The sequence below is a fragment of the Pteropus vampyrus genome, unplaced genomic scaffold (assembly GCF_000151845.1).
Source record: "Pteropus vampyrus isolate Shadow unplaced genomic scaffold, Pvam_2.0 Scaffold18, whole genome shotgun sequence".
Taxonomy (NCBI): Eukaryota; Metazoa; Chordata; class Mammalia; order Chiroptera; family Pteropodidae; genus Pteropus; species Pteropus vampyrus.
In genome coordinates, this window is record NW_011888799.1 from 6,913,287 (window position 1) to 6,930,866 (window position 17,580).

At 52.7% G+C, this 17,580-nt stretch overlaps 1 long non-coding RNA gene across 1 annotated transcript; it reads left to right on the forward strand.

The window, feature by feature from the left end:
• The first annotated feature begins 1,774 nt into the window (after positions 1-1,774).
• LOC111736150 lies at positions 1,775-6,148 on the forward strand. The gene is made up of 3 exons (XR_002779107.1): positions 1,775-2,738; positions 3,584-3,691; positions 3,724-6,148. It is a non-coding gene; the product is annotated as an uncharacterized LOC111736150 (long non-coding RNA).
• The last annotated feature ends 11,432 nt before the right edge of the window (positions 6,149-17,580 follow it).

Here is a 17,580-nt window from a genome sequence, read left to right on the forward strand (position 1 = left end):
TGTTTCTCCTTTCGGATAGCTCGTTTATTAACTACTTTTTTAAAGAAATCAAAGTAGTGTATTCTCAGAGTAAAAAGTCCAAAAAGTTCAGAAGCGAATAAAGTGAAAAATGCAAGTTCACCTCAGCCCCAACTCATTCTTCTCAGAGTGAATCTCTTGAAATTTTTCAAGCAGAGGGCAGATAGATTTATATCCATTTTTTTACACAAATAATGACATACTTCTCATCAGTACTTCTGAAATGTGATGTGTCAGAATCCCCTAGAACAGGGGTCCTGAATCCCCAGGCTGCAGACTCATACCTGTCCCTCGCCTGTAAGACACCAGGCTGCATAGCAGGAGGTGAGCAGCTGGCCAGGGACTAGCTTCATCTGTACTTGCAGCCTTTCCCCGGTGCTGGCATCACGGCCTCAGCCCCACCTCAGATCATTCGGCATTAGATTCTCATAGGAGAAGTGGTGCCAGAAAGGTTAGAGACCACTGCCCTACAGAGAATGTTAAAACATACTGCTGAGTCCCAGCCCCAGGCTTCTTGACCCAGTTCTGAGGCCACCCAAGTTTCTGGGTCCCTAACAGGCTCTGTGGAACGCCTGGCAGGCATACCCTTTGTTGACTAGCAGTGTCTAAGCGAAGTTCTGCCATTTGCTTTTCCACTTAGTGAATCTCAAGGCATAAAGCTGGACCTCATTCTTTTTAACCACTGAATACTACTTTAGTGTTCAGTCACCCCTTAACTTAGCAAATCAGTCCCCCGTTGATGAACTTGACATTGCTTCCGGTTTTTCAGATTTGGAAACAAAATTGCAATGAACACACTTGTACGTATATTTTGAACACTTGTGACATTTGTGACAACGTATCTGATAAATTACTAGATATGAAACCCCTGAGCCAACAGTTTGTGAATTAATTCTTATATATAGCGCCAACCCCCATCACAGGAGCAACTGTGTTCCAACTTACTCTGAGGATGCCTGTGTTCACACTGTTAGGGATCGCCCATTTTAGTTGTTGTCAATCAGATAGCAGAAAAGAGAACCTTATCGTTTCTTAATTTTGATTTCTTGCATTCCGGGTGGACTTTTTCACCAGTTAGCCATTTGTATTCCCTCTTCTATTCATAAGCTTTGCTCAGCTTTCTATTTGCTTTTTTTCCCCTTACTGACTTGCAAGAACTCATCTGTCATATATATCAAAAATATTTTTTCCTGGTTTGTCTTCAGATTTTAGGATATTACATTTTTATGTAGCCAATTTTTAAAAAGCTTTCCCTTTGTGACTCCTATGTTTTGTGTCATACTTTCTCCAATTCAAGAACATATTTTAAAAATTATTTTGTTAATCCTTCCTTCTAGCAAGTTTATGATCTCCCTTTTACATTTTAACATTTGATGCATCTGGGACTTATTTCAGAATAAGGAATGAAGTGGAGAGCTGGTTTTATTTTTTTCTCCTAAACAGCTGGACAGTTGTCCAATTTGATTGAATAACCCATCTTTTCTCCTCTAATCTAAAATGTCATTTTATCATATGTTTAATTTTCATTTGTTCAAGGGTGTGTGTCTGTACTGTATTCTGTTCCTTTGATCTGTCTGTCTGTTCTTTTGCCAGTACCCAACTGTTTTATTACTGGAGCTTTACACAACATTTTAGTAGCTCTGGTCGTCCCTTATAATGCCTTTTTCAGAATTTTCCAAGCTCTTTTTGCATGTTTATTTCTCCAAATAAATTTTAATATAATTTGTCAAGTTCAAAAGACCTTGTTTTTCACATCTTCTAACATATGTGATCTTCTGATTTCTCAACCCACAGCAGAATAGAAACAAGGTGAGAAGAATGAAGTGGGATGGTGATCTGTCTGAGGCAGGCAGTGATGGTAGCGGAAGGAACAGCTAATAGGGAGGGAGCTGATGAAGTGATGAACTATGAAACGTAGACACAAGAACTATGAAAATGTAGCCATCATGGCATGGGTCTTTAGTGTGGGTCCAAACAAAACCTTGGATTTTCACTGTATTACAACCAAGACACTTGTAACCACAACTCTGAGTCATAAAGACTCACAAGTACTGTAACCTCTGATTAAGAAGGCAGGAAAGTGTGTAATTCCCACTAGTGATTTCCATCCAAAATCTCTCTTTTTAAGGCCTTAGATATTAACGTCTGGAAAACCAGTGTGAAATGGTTCATTCTTGGATGGTGACAGAAGTATGACATATAACTGGCTTCTCTATAGTTTTCTCAAAACCCACCTCCAAATTCCAAGGATCTGTCAGCTCTGGAATTTGAATTCACTCTATCCGTAAAAACAAAGCTGAGAGAAATGCCCTCAGCCTTTCAGGCAGTCCGTACACATAATAATAAAAAAAGATTTAGCTCTTGCTGAGCATCTGCCTCCAATACATGAGGTATGTTACTTGAAGACTACATTTTAACCCTCAACTGCCCCTACTAGGTGAAACCTGTACTCTCAGTAAACAGGAAACTCAGGCTCAGAGAGATCAAATTCCGGCAAGTTCAAGTTAACATGTGACAAAGAACCCTCAGCCACCTTCAGTCCCCATCCATCAGCCACTGACCAGTTCCTTTCGACTCACTTCCACTACCACCACAGGAGATCCAAAAGGCAGCCAATTCTACTGCGACACCCCTTTGCAAGGTTCCGCACCTGGCCTTGTGCACAGCCCTCAGAGCCAGGAGAGGCCTCATCTGCTGCCTCTGAGTGGCAGGGAGAGTGGGTGAGTGGCAGTGACTCAGAGGATGAGGAGGTCGAGGAAATTCAATTCATTGCAGCACCCAGCCATCATGAAGCGCCTACTACGCGCAAAGGACCGTGTTATTGGGGCGGAAGATGAAAAGAAGCCTGGGTAGATGTGGGCCTCGCTGCAAGAGGGATAGAATGCCGTGGGAGAGCCTGAGAGCCGCGAGGACCCCAAACCCAGCATCCCCAAGCTCCGCACACCAAGAAGCCGCGCGCTCCGGAGCTTGGCGCGCGCGCTCAGGGCCGGCGCCGCACGCGCACGCGCGCCCGCAGCCGCTCCCCCGCCCTCGCGTCTCCGGCTCCCGCGCGCGCGCACTTGAGGCCTCCCGCGTGCGTCTCCTCCATTCGCTACGTGCAGAATGGTCCGTCGGCAGCAGCTGCAGCGCGGGGTGGGAGGGGGAGGAGGAGGGTAGGGGGAGGCGGCGCCCAGGTCTAGAGGAGGGGCCGCGGCCAGGCGGGCGAGGGACAGCTGGGGAAGAGGGGCTGGGGTAGAGCCTGGATGGGCAACGCTGCCCCCTCCACCTCTCCCCCTCGCCGTTGCTCCCTTCTGCAAGGCCATTCCGGCCATTCCCCTGTTCCCTGGCTGGGAGTCTTGGAACCTAGCCGACCAAAAGGGTTTTTCCTCTGTGCTCTCCCTTCCACAAAACCCTGAACCCAAACTCCAGAAAGAATCACTGCTGCTGACCCCTCTTCCGGTCCCCATCACATTCACAGGCTTCAGTGTGAAGTGACCCAACAGCAAACCATATCCCACTCCACCTTTCACGGTGTCGGGACCCTAAGAAGTACTGCAGCCTAAGTCCCCTTCTCTCTCTCTCCTAGCCACCTGGAGGAAGGGGCATGGACAGGATGAACGCCAGAGCCCATTCCCCAGCCTTTCCACAAAAGGAAGTCTAGCATTTCACCGTGTACGCTCAGGACAGCGGAAAGGTTGGGTGACGTACGCTCAGGACAGCGGAAAGGTTGGGTGACGGAGGAGAGGAGGCTGCTGCCAAGCCCCAGTGAGCTACACCCAAAGGAAAGAGTGTCAGGAGGGACCCTCCCAGATTGGGATGAATTCACCACATTATGAGTTTGTGCCCTATACACCTGTTTGTAGAGAGCTCCCCAGGAATGTAATGGTGAGAGGCCACCAAGGGGTGGATCTTATATCCCCGGAGGATCCCAAACAGACCAGCTCCCTGGTCCTGCCAGGAATCCAGATGTGCCCCAGATGTCCACAGCAGCCCTTCTCACAGGGTGGGACCCCGGCTATTCTATGCAGCTCCTCCCAGTCCTTCTCCCAGGGTCAGAAGAGGAAAGCAGGCGACCTCCAGTGCCCCTTGCCCATTCTGCTTCTGGGAGAGGCAGCTCTCTCATTCTCTTCTTGCCCAGGGTCACCTGGGTTCACCTCCAAGACGGCCTCCTGGTTCAGTCTGTGGTCTAACCTCTAGCCGTCTGCTGACAGGTTAAGTCTAGATCCCCAGAAAGGAAGGCGTCCTGGGTCACATTCATTTCACACAAACAGACCCATGAGCTGGGCTTTGCGCAGTACCTGGATCTAGAGAAGCGGATTCATTCGTCTTTATGCTCCCTGATGCCTTTTGGGTTGCGCCCTCTGCTGGCCACTGGGAACTGCAGGAAAGAAAAGTTCTGCAAATGCATTCACCAAGGGTCTGGAGACAGGGACAAGAGGCAGAGAAACAATTGAAACTTAAGAGGCAGCTGAGAGTGGTGGCCAGCTGGCCACAAATAAGGGAGGCATGCTGAAGCCTTCCTGGAGGTGAGTTTTGAGTCAGCTTTCAGTGGACTGAGGAGGGCAAGCCAAGATGGCAGATAGGGGCTCAGGATACCCCAGGGGCAGCCCTTCCTGTGTGCAGAGTCCTGCCCCAGACCTGGGTGGCTCATACACCCACTGACTCTGATGGCTGCTGTGCTCTGCCAGGGGGGTCTATTGGGGTGGTGGACTGGGAGGAAGAGCCAGGGCTGGAAGCCCTGAACCTTTCTGTCATGACCCAGCTCCTCAGGGCTGGGAGAAAAGGTGACTCCAGAGAGAAGTCTGCAACTGACAAAGTTCTGTCCCCACCCACACCCCACATACACAAGGATGGCCCAAGCCCAAGTCTTTGGCATGGTGGGGCTCAAGGTGGGGTAGGGGCCTGAGTCACAGCCTGGTGTGGTTCTGCCATGTGTCAGGAGATGCCAGCTCTGCCAGAAGTGAGACCTGGGTCAACAACCCATCACCCTGACTCCAGCCACTAGGCATCCTCCCAATCACGTCTCACACGTGGGCCAGGCCAGTGCCAGGGTGGTGCCAGGGTGGGCGGACCATGCTTAGCCCTAGGGTCTGTGCCTTAGGGCCACGGAGAGGCAGTTCTCACCGCTGCAGCGGGAGGAGCTGAAATTAGAGGAGGGATCGGACGGAACCCCCAGGCATCTGGGGTCTCTCCTGGTGTGTTGGATAAGGGAGGCAGCAGGTGCTACCAAAGACTGGCAACTTATAGAACTTCCTGTTCTATAAATTGCTCCTCCTGAAAAGGGTTGCCCTCAGGGTCTCAGCTTCCTCACAGGCCCTTTGCCCAAGTCTTACCTCCAAAGGCAGCCCTTAGCCCTTGCTCCTGACCTTCACAGGCCCCATAAGGACCCAAGTCCCCTGACCCCAACAAAGGCAGAGGATCTGGCTTCCCAGACCACTGCCAAGAAATAAATAGCACTGTGGTCTTCCTCCCCTCCCTCCCCCTGCTCCACTCACTGATGCACTGACTTCTACCTTACTGGCCAGGCCCCCTTCCAGCCCCAGTCAGGGTAAAGAGCTCCCAGGGGCTGAGCTTGAGGCCCAGGAGGGAACAGAGAGCAAGATACTTTAATTGGAGGTAATTAATTTACTCTGAAAGCAATAAGGGAACGGAGGGGAAGAGGATCTGTGGCCTAGTAGGTCTCAAAGCCTCAAACGCTGGTGAGTCTTCCTGGACCAGAGGTGAGCTGAGTGAACCCACCCATGCAAGAGACCCAGTCTTTGGCCCCAGGTCCGAGCAAGGCCCAGACAAACTGGGGTGGCCCTGCAGAAAAAGCAGGTGTCCTTGGGTGGTGGAACAGGCCTTCTGAGGTTAGACAGGTGGGAACTGGTATGAGAAGAAATGGGGAGGTGCAGGGGTTCTGGGATGGGGTAATTAGTCCCTCTCCTACACATTTGGTCTGCCCTCTGGCCCTTCCTATCAATCAACCTTAGATGGAAAATATTCCTTAAAAAATGTTACCTTGTTCTGATAATGGTTAGGCTTATGATGGTTGCTCTAAACATGTAGACTTTTTTCTTATCATTTTAACCTAAACAAACAGTATAACAACTATTTACATAGCACTTACATTGTATTAGGTATTATAAGTAACCTAGAGGTGATTTAAAACCCACAGGAGCATATGTGTGCTTTCTATGCAAATACTACACCATTTTATGTAAGGAACTTGAGCATCCATGGATTTTGGTATTCCCAGGGTTCCTGGAACCCGTTCCCCCTAGTCCCCTAGGAAACCCAGGACACCCCGTGAAGACTGTACTTCCATCCCACCCAAGGTCATTGCCGCCACCCCACCCCCCGCCCCTTCCTGTGGTCAGTGACCTCCCAGGGCTGCCCATCTTAAGGGAAACAGGGCCTGAAGGCTAACTTCACTACCTCCTGCTTCAGGAACCCATTCCAAAAACCAGGGAAAGAGGCGCCAGAGCATAGAGCCCCCGCAGGGCCCCAGGAGGCGTGTCGTCGGCCAGACGCGTTGCCTGCCGGCGGCGTGGCGGGGACTCTGGCCGGCAGCCTCCCAAGCCCCATACGAAGCAGCTGACCGGCTGGCTGCAGGCCAGGTCGCAGCGGGGCCGGGAGGCAGCAACGTGCGGCGCGGCATGTCGCAGGCGCAGCTCAGGGAAATGTGGGGGCGGGCCAGCGCGCTGCCCCACCCCCCAGGCAGGCCCATTCATAAAATTCACAGGCACTGCCCGGGCATGACAGCCTCGGTCTCCTAATTGCAAACTCATTAGGGGGTTTGCATCTCATTTGCATGGAAATTATTTCCTGGCCCCAAACAGAGAAACTCTTCCTTTCTTCAGCCCACTCTGCCCTACCCTACCCATCTACAGTCTAGGAGAGGAAAGGGGGCATAGTTCTGCCTGCGCCCCCTCCTGCGTCTCACCACCCCATCCCCCTGGTGAGGAGTGGGGAAGGGTTTTGGCAGAGCACCGACCTAGCTGGGAGCCCTGCCTGCGCCCCAGGTGAACAGGCCCTGCCACAGTGGGTCCAAGCAAGGGGAGGTGCCCGCCAAGTCATTTGCCCCCTGGCCTGGCCATGCCCAGGGAAGGGAGGAGGCAGACGGCGGACAGGCACTGCAGCTGGTTGTACCTGGCAGGAGTAGGACTGGTGGGTGAGGCTGTTCGTGCCCAGCCTCACGTAGGTGCCCAGCCACAGGCTATGCCCCCACCCCCACACCCCTCACCCCACAGAACAAGTGCCCAGTGACTGCAGAAACAGACACTCAGTCACTGCACACAAAGGCACCCACACCGCCCAGCCATCATGGCTGCTGCCCTGGCAGCCACCCTGGGAGCAGACAGATGCCTTTACAAGCCATTTGGTTCTTCTCCAGCACCCGTGCCAGGGTTGGAGGGAAGGGGCTTCTCTTGAGACTTCTCCAAGTAAGGGGGCCTCTTAGAGGGGCTCCCTTCTGTGCCCCAGATGCCATGTCTTGCCCCTCCTCTCTTGTAAACCATATTTATGAAAGCCCCTAAGGACTGGGCCTTGCAGGAGGACATGCCCAGGGGGACACAGGGTCCTCTGACCCAGGAGGGGCAGTAGAGGATGAAGCCCCTGAGGAGGGATACCAAGGGCCTCTCCACCTGAACTCTGTCCTTCCTGTCTCAAATGCGTGTGGTAGTGGGAGTCTTCCCCAACTTCCAGGATGAGGGGATGATGTTTTAAACTGTTGGAAATGAAAGAGAACTACGTTGAGTACATGAAATCAGATACTACCTGGGACACAGTGTTGTGGTTCTGTATGTCCTGGGACAGGATAAAAAGTGATCACAAAACTTTCAGCATCAGGGTCTAAAACAAAAACATGCTTCTTGTTCAGATCATTTGGATCTCTCCCCAGACAAGGCCCTGCTTATGTCTCTGTCTGTTCACACTACCATCTGCTCTCCCCGAAGTTTCTCCCTTCCATTGCTTAGGCATGAAGGGGTGGGCAAAGATGCTCTGGGACACTGACCACACGTCCATCCTGAGTGGGGTTGGACTGACTCCACCCTCCCATCTACTGGAGCAGTTGGGTCTTACAGCACTGTGTATGCATGGGTGCAGGGGTGCAGCAGGAAAATATCAAGACATCTTTTTTTATTTCATCTTTTTTTTTTATTTAGTGTAAGTGTGTTTTACAAGGTAAAAAATATGAAAAAAAATACTTATATTACAGGTGCATGATTAACAAATTTTTTATTCCTGGGGGCATGATCAAAAATTTTTAGAGACTGGTGGTCTAGGCTTAAGGTGGGATGGTTGTGGGTGGGGGGTGACTTGCCTTGTCCATTTTAGTAACTCTCCTGAGAAGTGGTCAGCTAAGAGTCCAGCAGGGGCAGGGGGTGGGGACAGAGTGTTGAAGGAACAAAGTCAAAGGCAGAGGATCTGGCTTCCCAGACCACTGCCAAGAAATAAATAGCACTGTGGTCTTCCTCCCCTCCCTCCCCCTGCTCCACTCACTGATGCACTGACTTCTACCTTACTGGCCAGGCCCCCTTCCAGCCCCAGTCAGGGTAAAGAGCTCCCAGGGGCTGAGCTTGAGGCCCAGGAGGGAACAGAGAGCAAGATACTTTAATTGGAGGTAATTAATTTACTCTGAAGGCAATAAGGGAAGGGAGGGGAAGAGGATCTGTGGCCTAGTAGGTCTCAAAGCCTCAAACGCTGGTGAGTCTTCCTGGACCAGAGGTGAGCTGAGTGAACCCACCCATGCAAGAGACCCAGTCTTTGGCCCCAGGTCCGAGCAAGGCCCAGACAAACTGGGGTGGCCCTGCAGAAAAAGCAGGTGTCCTTGGGTGGTGGAACAGGCCTTCTGAGGTTAGACAGGTGGGAACTGGTATGAGAAGAAATGGGGAGGTGCAGGGGTTCTGGGATGGGGTAATTAGTCCCTCTCCTACACATTTGGTCTGCCCTCTGGCCCTTCCTATCAATCAACCTTAGATGGAAAATATTCCTTAAAAAATGTTACCTTGTTCTGATAATGGTTAGGCTTATGATGGTTGCTCTAAACATGTAGACTTTTTTCTTATCATTTTAACCTAAACAAACAGTATAACAACTATTTACATAGCACTTACATTGTATTAGGTATTATAAGTAACCTAGAGGTGATTTAAAACCCACAGGAGCATATGTGTGCTTTCTATGCAAATACTACACCATTTTATGTAAGGAACTTGAGCATCCATGGATTTTGGTATTCCCAGGGTTCCTGGAACCCGTTCCCCCTAGTCCCCTAGGAAACCCAGGACACCCCGTGAAGACTGTACTTCCATCCCACCCAAGGTCATTGCCGCCACCCCACCCCCCGCCCCTTCCTGTGGTCAGTGACCTCCCAGGGCTGCCCATCTTAAGGGAAACAGGGCCTGAAGGCTAACTTCACTACCTCCTGCTTCAGGAACCCATTCCAAAAACCAGGGAAAGAGGCGCCAGAGCATAGAGCCCCCGCAGGGCCCCAGGAGGCGTGTCGTCGGCCAGACGCGTTGCCTGCCGGCGGCGTGGCGGGGACTCTGGCCGGCAGCCTCCCAAGCCCCATACGAAGCAGCTGACCGGCTGGCTGCAGGCCAGGTCGCAGCGGGGCCGGGAGGCAGCAACGTGCGGCGCGGCATGTCGCAGGCGCAGCTCAGGGAAATGTGGGGGCGGGCCAGCGCGCTGCCCCACCCCCCAGGCAGGCCCATTCATAAAATTCACAGGCACTGCCCGGGCATGACAGCCTCGGTCTCCTAATTGCAAACTCATTAGGGGGTTTGCATCTCATTTGCATGGAAATTATTTCCTGGCCCCAAACAGAGAAACTCTTCCTTTCTTCAGCCCACTCTGCCCTACCCTACCCATCTACAGTCTAGGAGAGGAAAGGGGGCATAGTTCTGCCTGCGCCCCCTCCTGCGTCTCACCACCCCATCCCCCTGGTGAGGAGTGGGGAAGGGTTTTGGCAGAGCACCGACCTAGCTGGGAGCCCTGCCTGCGCCCCAGGTGAACAGGCCCTGCCACAGTGGGTCCAAGCAAGGGGAGGTGCCCGCCAAGTCATTTGCCCCCTGGCCTGGCCATGCCCAGGGAAGGGAGGAGGCAGACGGCGGACAGTCACTGCAGCTGGTTGTACCTGGCAGGAGTAGGACTGGTGGGTGAGGCTGTTCGTGCCCAGCCTCACGTAGGTGCCCAGCCACAGGCTATGCCCCCACCCCCACACCCCTCACCCCACAGAACAAGTGCCCAGTGACTGCAGAAACAGACACTCAGTCACTGCACACAAAGGCACCCACACCGCCCAGCCATCATGGCTGCTGCCCTGGCAGCCACCCTGGGAGCAGACAGATGCCTTCACAAGCCATTTGGTCCTTCTCCAGCACCCGTGCCAGGGTTGGAGGGAAGGGGCTTCTCTTGAGACTTCTCCAAGTAAGGGGGCCTCTTAGAGGGGCTCCCTTCTGTGCCCCAGATGCCATGTCTTGCCCCTCCTCTCTTGTAAACCATATTTATGAAAGCCCCTAAGGACTGGGCCTTGCAGGAGGACATGCCCAGGGGGACACAGGGTCCTCTGACCCAGGAGGGGCAGTAGAGGATGAAGCCCCTGAGGAGGGATACCAAGGACCTCTCCACCTGAGCTCTGTCCTTCCTGTCTCAAATGCGTGTGGTAGTGGGAGTCTTCCCCAACTTCCAGGATGAGGGGATGATGTTTTAAACTGTTGGAAATGAAAGAGAACTACGTTGAGTACATGAAATCAGATACTACCTGGGACACAGTGTTGTGGTTCTGTATGTCCTGGGACAGGATAAAAAGTGATCACAAAACTTTCAGCATCAGGGTCTAAAACAAAAACATGCTTCTTGTTCAGATCATCTGGATCTCTCCCCAGACAAGGCCCTGCTTATGTCTCTGTCTGTTCACACTACCATCTGCTCTCCCCGAAGTTTCTCCCTTCCATTGCTTGGGCATGAAGGGGTGGGCAAAGATGCTCTGGGACACTGACCACACGTCCATCCTGAGTGGGGTTGGACTGACTCCACCCTCCCATCTACTGGAGCAGTTGGGTCTTACAGCACTGTGTATGCATGGGTGCAGGGGTGCAGCAGGAAAATATCAAGACATCTTTTTTTATTTCATCTTTTTTTTTTATTTAGTGTAAGTGTGTTTTACAAGGTAAAAAATATGAAAAAAAATACTTATATTACAGGTGCATGATTAACAAATTTTTTATTCCTGGGGGCATGATCAAAAATTTTTAGAGACTGGTGGTCTAGGCTTAAGGTGGGATGGTTGTGGGTGGGGGGTGACTTGCCTTGTCCATTTTAGTAACTCTCCTGAGAAGTGGTCAGCTAAGAGTCCAGCAGGGGCAGGGGGTGGGGACAGAGTGTTGAAGGAACAAAGTCTGACGAGGAAACTGAAATAACTCTGGAGTGGGGAGTTTGTTTCGAGGAGCCCATGGGCAGGTAGAGAGCGCCTCTCATTGCTGCTGTGTCTGCAGCCTGCCCATGCCCAACATCCAGAATACACAGAAACCCCACTTCCGCCCACCCCAGAGAGCACAGCTCCCTCCTCTGTCCACTGGCAACATGGCCCGTTTGAGCTATTTACTAGCTCCTGATTAGCAGGGCCAGGCAGGGTTGCCACCTGCCACATCCTCTCCCAACATGGTGGGAAGCCTATTGCAAGTTTCCTATCCTAGAACTCTCTGAAAGTTAATCTGGTGTAGGAGAAAGAATTTGAGCTCTAGATAGCCCTCAAGCCTTGTCCAGCTGGTTGACCTTGGGCCCAACACATAACCAGTATGAGCCTCGGCTTCCTTGTCTGTAACATGGAACTAATAATCATACCTACTATACAGGGTTGTTGAGAACATAGAGTGATCTACTGTGTGTACAGGGTCTGGCACAGAGTAGACGTTCAATAAGATCCTTACGCCCTGTGTGCAGCAGGTGCTCACAAAGAACCTGTTGAATTGTGATTTGCCGTCAGCATGAAAAGCAGAATTCTGAAAGAATACAAAGGAACCTTTGCAAATCACCTTCCTGATGAAATTAACAGCCACCCCAGCAGCCTCCGGGTGTCTTCCCTCTTTTCCCCACCCAGGTTCTTTCTCTGTTGCCTTCATTTTAAGTATGAGCTGAGGGTGACACCTGGTGGCCATTCTTGGAGCTGCAAGACTGGGACCAGTAACACCTCCCAACAGGAAAGGCATGAGGTCTGGTGAGTGAGCCATTTTCATTCACCTCCCAACTTCCTCTAAGGGCCCAAGAAACCTGCAGGATAGCCACTTCCCACTCCACCTGAGAGCACCTCTAGCCCTGAGGGTTCCACCTACCTGATGGGCAGGACGATAAAGGAGGTTTCTGCTCAGACCCTACCCTGGCCCAGGCAGAAGGCATAAGGACAATGGCTACCCTTCCCCCAAGTGCTGCTGGGGGAAGGGTAGCCATCCCCCTATGCACCATCTCATTCAATTATTATCACTAGAGCCTATTATCACAGCAGGGAAACCAGGTACATGGGGTTAAGCAACTTGCTCAGGGTCACACAGCTCCTAAGCATCCAAATGATGACATAATGGGACACCCAGCAAGCCTCTGAAGGACAGAGAAAGTGTCCTACCATGAGAGCTAAAAGCCCCTAGTTCCATTCCAGTCTTGCCCAGGTAACAGAGTGACATCCCTCAGGGGCTTCTGATGGCTGAGCATCAGTCTCCTCTAGGGCACCAACAAGCATTGGATAGAGCAGCGATTCTCAAAATGGTTATACATGAGCATCACCTGGGGACAATTTTTTAAACACAGAGACTTGCCCCAGCCCTGGGTGATGAAATCGAAATTAGTTCCAGTGGGGCTGAGGTATGGGTATTTTTAAAATCTTTCTAGGTAATTCTACATGAAACCAGGGTCGAGAACGGAGCCTCTCAAGGTCAGAGGGAAGGGGCTTCTCAGGAGTTTTTCAACTTCAGACTTCCCTGCCCTCCAGAGGACAGCTCCTCAGGGCTCTCCCTGTCCTGAAGGGCCTCTTAGAGAAACAGCTCCCTCAACTCCCCAGCGTTCCCTGGACATCTTAACTTGTCCACCATGACCCCCTGAGGGATGTCACTCTGTTACCTGGGCAAGCTGCCTCCCCACCCACTCCCCAGGGCCCCAAGAAGGAACACTAGCCGTCAGCCCTTTCCAGAAGGGGCCCAGAAGGCTTGAGCCTACTGAATCTCTGACCCCAGGCCTGGCTTCCAGGGTGGGGGCAGGGAAGGCCACCAGGAGCTTAACCCCAACAGGATGAAGGTGCCATAATTAGGGTCAGGCGGTTGGCTCAGCCTGCGGAAATCCCCAGCTTAGTAGGGATGGGGGGAGGCTTCAGCCCAGGAGGGGGTTCAAGGCATAAGTGAGGGGGCAGGTGAGCCCAGGCACGTGGAGATCCCAGAGCCTAGCCCCTAGCCACATCTTCAGAGGACCCATTAGGAGCTCAACAGGGTTCACCCGCACCCTGGAGTCACTGACCCCCAGGGAAGGGGGAGGGAAGGAAGCCCCCCCAACCCCAGAGGCCCTGCTGCTCCCTCAGTCTGAGGTGTGCCAGGGTCATCATCCCATGCCGCCTTTTAGCGGAAGGAGGAGGGCACCAGTGGGAAAGGACTAAGTGAGCGTTCCCAGGGCAACACAGACTTCTCTCTAGCCTGTAATCCTCAGGCCTTGAGTGAGGGATCACTTTCCTCTGTGGAATGTAACACTGAGAGGACAAAATGGGGCAGGGGGACCTGGAGAGGGGGTAGATGCCAAGGACTGACCTTTGCTGGGGATTCTTTCCAGCCCCCAAAAGGCCCTCCAGGAGGTGGCAGCTGCAGAGAGAAGTCACCCCCCCTCCCCACCCCCCCACCCCCCCCACACACACACTCAGCTCACCCCAGGGCACAAGATCTCAGGCTGGGCTGATCAGGTAGCTCCCAGCAGACCCCTTCCCAGAGTCCTAGCACTAATCACCTGTTTGCAGGAAAGGAAATGGGTTCTGAGAGATTAGAACCTGTCAAGGTCAGGCAGTATCAGAACCATACCTAGAAACCCCAGCTTTCCAAGAGACTGCCCAAGTGGGCCAGCAAGAACTGAAACCTGAAGGCTCAGGAGTTCCTATGCTCTGTGATGGCTGGGACCAGGGAGCAGCCCATTGGTTCTCATACTCAGATTCAATACCAATTCCTCCAGGAAGCCTTCCAGGCTGATCCACAATGAGTTGGCAGTGTCCCCACCCACCGTCCCCCTCACACACCCAGCTTTTTGACCTCCCAGAGGATATTCTCCCCTCCCCTTCCTCACTCTTGGCCCATCATGTAGGTCCTGCTAACTGTGGGTTCTCCCCATACTTTGACCCAGGAACCCCTGAGGGCAGGGCCATGTGGGCATAGAAGGTACTATGCCCAGCCCAGCACCAGTCACAGGGAGGCTTGGAGCAAAAAGCTCTTAGAAAGGACACAGGACTCAGTTTAAGTCATAGAACCTGGAAAGGACCAGCAGTGGGAAGTTACCTCAAATGTCATCTTGTCCAGCCCCCCATGACCTCTCAGTGGGAGGCAGCCTTCTGCCTCAGCACCTGCATCGATGGATGTCTCTTCATATAGTCATTCACTCATTCATGTATCCAGTAAACCTCACCCAGACATCTTCCATGTCTCGGGGGCCCAGGCAACCCAAACCATTTCCAAGGGCGCGGGCTAAATCCTTAACAAATAGAGTCTGGGGTCCATAGGTCGCCCTTCCTGATGCTGGCTCTGCACTCAGTGAAAGTAAAAGACGCTGACCAGCAGCACCACTCTCATTTATGTGGTACCGTGGCATTTACACACCGCTGGCACACCCTGGGTTTCATTTCAGACCCATAGCAACCCTCCCATGTGGTATTGGCCCTCCTGGATGGGTGGAAGATGAGTCTCAGAAGTGGAACAGCTTTGCATCTGGAAGAGAGGTCAGACAGGGCTTGGCCTGGATCACTGCACTCCCAGCCCAGAGCTCCCTTTACACACCCACTCCCAACTCTCCACCAGCTGGGGTTTCATGTGGAAAACAGACTTTGCCCAGGAGGAAAGAAAACATGATTTAGGCTCCTAACTATAAAAATAATAACAGGGAAGACAGGTCAGAGGCCTGCTGGGTCCCAGGCACTGTGCTGAGTTTATTAAATGCAGGAGAGTTGAGTGTTAAACCCAGAACTCCCACCATCCTCCTCTGGGGCCAGGCCTGCAATGCCCTGGGCTAGCACAGACAGCACATGCATGAGTGCACGCACACCCCCAGGTGGCATGAGTCCCTGCACGTCCCAGGAGACGGGGTGTCCCAGCCCCCTCACTCCCCTCTGATAACTCAGCAGCTTCAAGCAAGACAGGCACGTACCCTTCAGGCTGGCCACGTCTGGCACGTGCCAGGCCAGCTGCTGGGGCCCAGGTCTTCAGCCCCTCTGGGACCTAGAGGGTGACCTCCTCCATGGCTGACTCTTCTCAACCTCAGGAAAGGGGGTGACTTCCCGGGATGAGAGGCCCAGAGCCTCCACCCAAGGCCCTCAGAGCCGGCATGTGCTGCAGGGCTGGGGCTAACTGAGGAACCTCAGGGATCCCCCTGGCTTCATGTGGGCATCCAGCCCCTGGGCACGCTCCAGGGAGATACAGAGAAACAAAGAGAGGCTCGGGAGGGGCCAACAGGGCTCCAGCAATAAAGGGGGTGGCGTGGGGGTGGCAGAGGGGAAAGTAGGAGTGAATTCGGGAAAGGTGGAGGTGTCTATGTGAGGTGTTTGGAATCAAGGAGAACTATGGAGCGGGCTTAGCCAAGGAATGCTAACAGGGCATCTGGGATTTAAGAAAAGGAGGATCCATGGGGGCATGGGGACTCTGTAGTAGGCAAGCTGGGATAAAATCCTTGTCCTGCCACGTATAAACTGGATGACCTTGGGCAGGTGGCTTACTCTCTCTGAGCCCCTCAGTATCATCCACAAAATGGGAATAATAATAGTCCCCACCTCACAGTAGGTGAGGCCATGGGTGTAAAGCACCAAGCACAGTGGCCAACATATAGGATCTGCTCGACTCACAAGAGCTGTTGTCAGGAAAGTCCAGAAAGGCTCTGAGAGCAAACTCTGAAAACTAAGCCAAGCCTGCCCTGGGGCCATCAGAGAGGGGCTTTACAGAGCAGACAGGCAGGGAGGGCCTGGCGGCATGGACACTGTGCCCACAATACCCTTGTCCCTTAAAGGATGTGAAGGGGCAAAAAGGGAAAGACATCCACTGCTGCCATGCTGGCATCATTCCTGGAGATTCCAGAGGGTCCTGGGGAGCTTTCCTTCACCCTATGCCCTCATAGTTCACACAAGGGGACTGAGGAAAAGGGACTTGCCCAAGGTCGCTCCGAGGGTGAGGCTAAAAGGCAGATCTGCTAGCCCCCAAGCCATCCTCCTCTTTCCTGTGAAGTCCCCTGGCCTCTGTTTAGAAGGAAAGCCATGGGCAAAGACCACTCGACTTTAGGAAAAAAGAAGACCTAGAAACCGTGTTCTCTGGAATTGGAGAAAAAAAGCTCCACCCCTCTTCCCACTCAGAGTTTTAACTATGACCTTGCTGAGGCCTGCAGAACGCTCGCTTGCTCGCTCTCATGCTTCCTCCAAGGCCCAGACCGAAGGTACCGCCTCCGGGAAGCCCTCTCTGACCAGTGACAACAGTGGTCCAAGCTATGTCCTACAGTGCCCTCTCTCTGAGGCCTAGCTACCACCCTGGTCAGTGGACATGCTTCCCCCCACTGAGCTGGAGTTTTTGAGGCCAGGGGCAGGGTCTTAGTCAAGTTGGAGGCCCCAGGTCCGACACCATGATCCAGCCTAATGTGGGTGTGTGTGAAATGAAAGAACCTTGACCAGTTGGGCCCAGACCTGCCTGGGGCAAGGGCACCCGGGGGGTAGGGACAGGGCTCTGGGGCAGCTGCTATCCTGCCCTGGCCAGTCTCTCCCTCCCCCATGCCTGTGACCCATGCTAAGAGTAAGTTCCTGGTGCAGGCTGTACCCTGTCCTGGACGCCTGGCATTTACCGAAAGGGCAGAGACAGTGAGAAGGGCCTCACCTGTGCCATCCACTCAGAAAGGAGCCGGGTGGCAGGCAGGAGGGAGAGGCATTAGGTTTCAAAGTGCTTGAAGATGACAGAATGACGGCGGGTGCTTGCCATGTCAAAACCAACAGAGGGTTAGTATCTAGCCTAGATAATACAAGCAACATCTGCAGAACAATGAGAGGACAGCAACCCTACCCCAAAACGGACAGGAGCTATGAAGAGGCAGTTTAAAAAGGCAAGACTCTAAAAGCTAAAAAGCATGAGAAGTGCTGAAAATTAGACATCACTTTATAGTAGAGGGGCAAAAATGAGAAAGCTGGACAGAGCCCAGTGCTGGCAGGGATGTGGGGACACAGAAGCTCTTTGCTCGGCAGATGTAGGCTAGGCACCCACTCGCCTTGGCTATACTTAGTGAAATGAAATACCCGTGTGTCCTGTGACCCAGCAACTCCATCCCTGATTACATCCTGGAATCTCACCTGGGACCCTACCAGCCAGGAGGAAGGAGCCAGGCAGCTCATTCATGGTG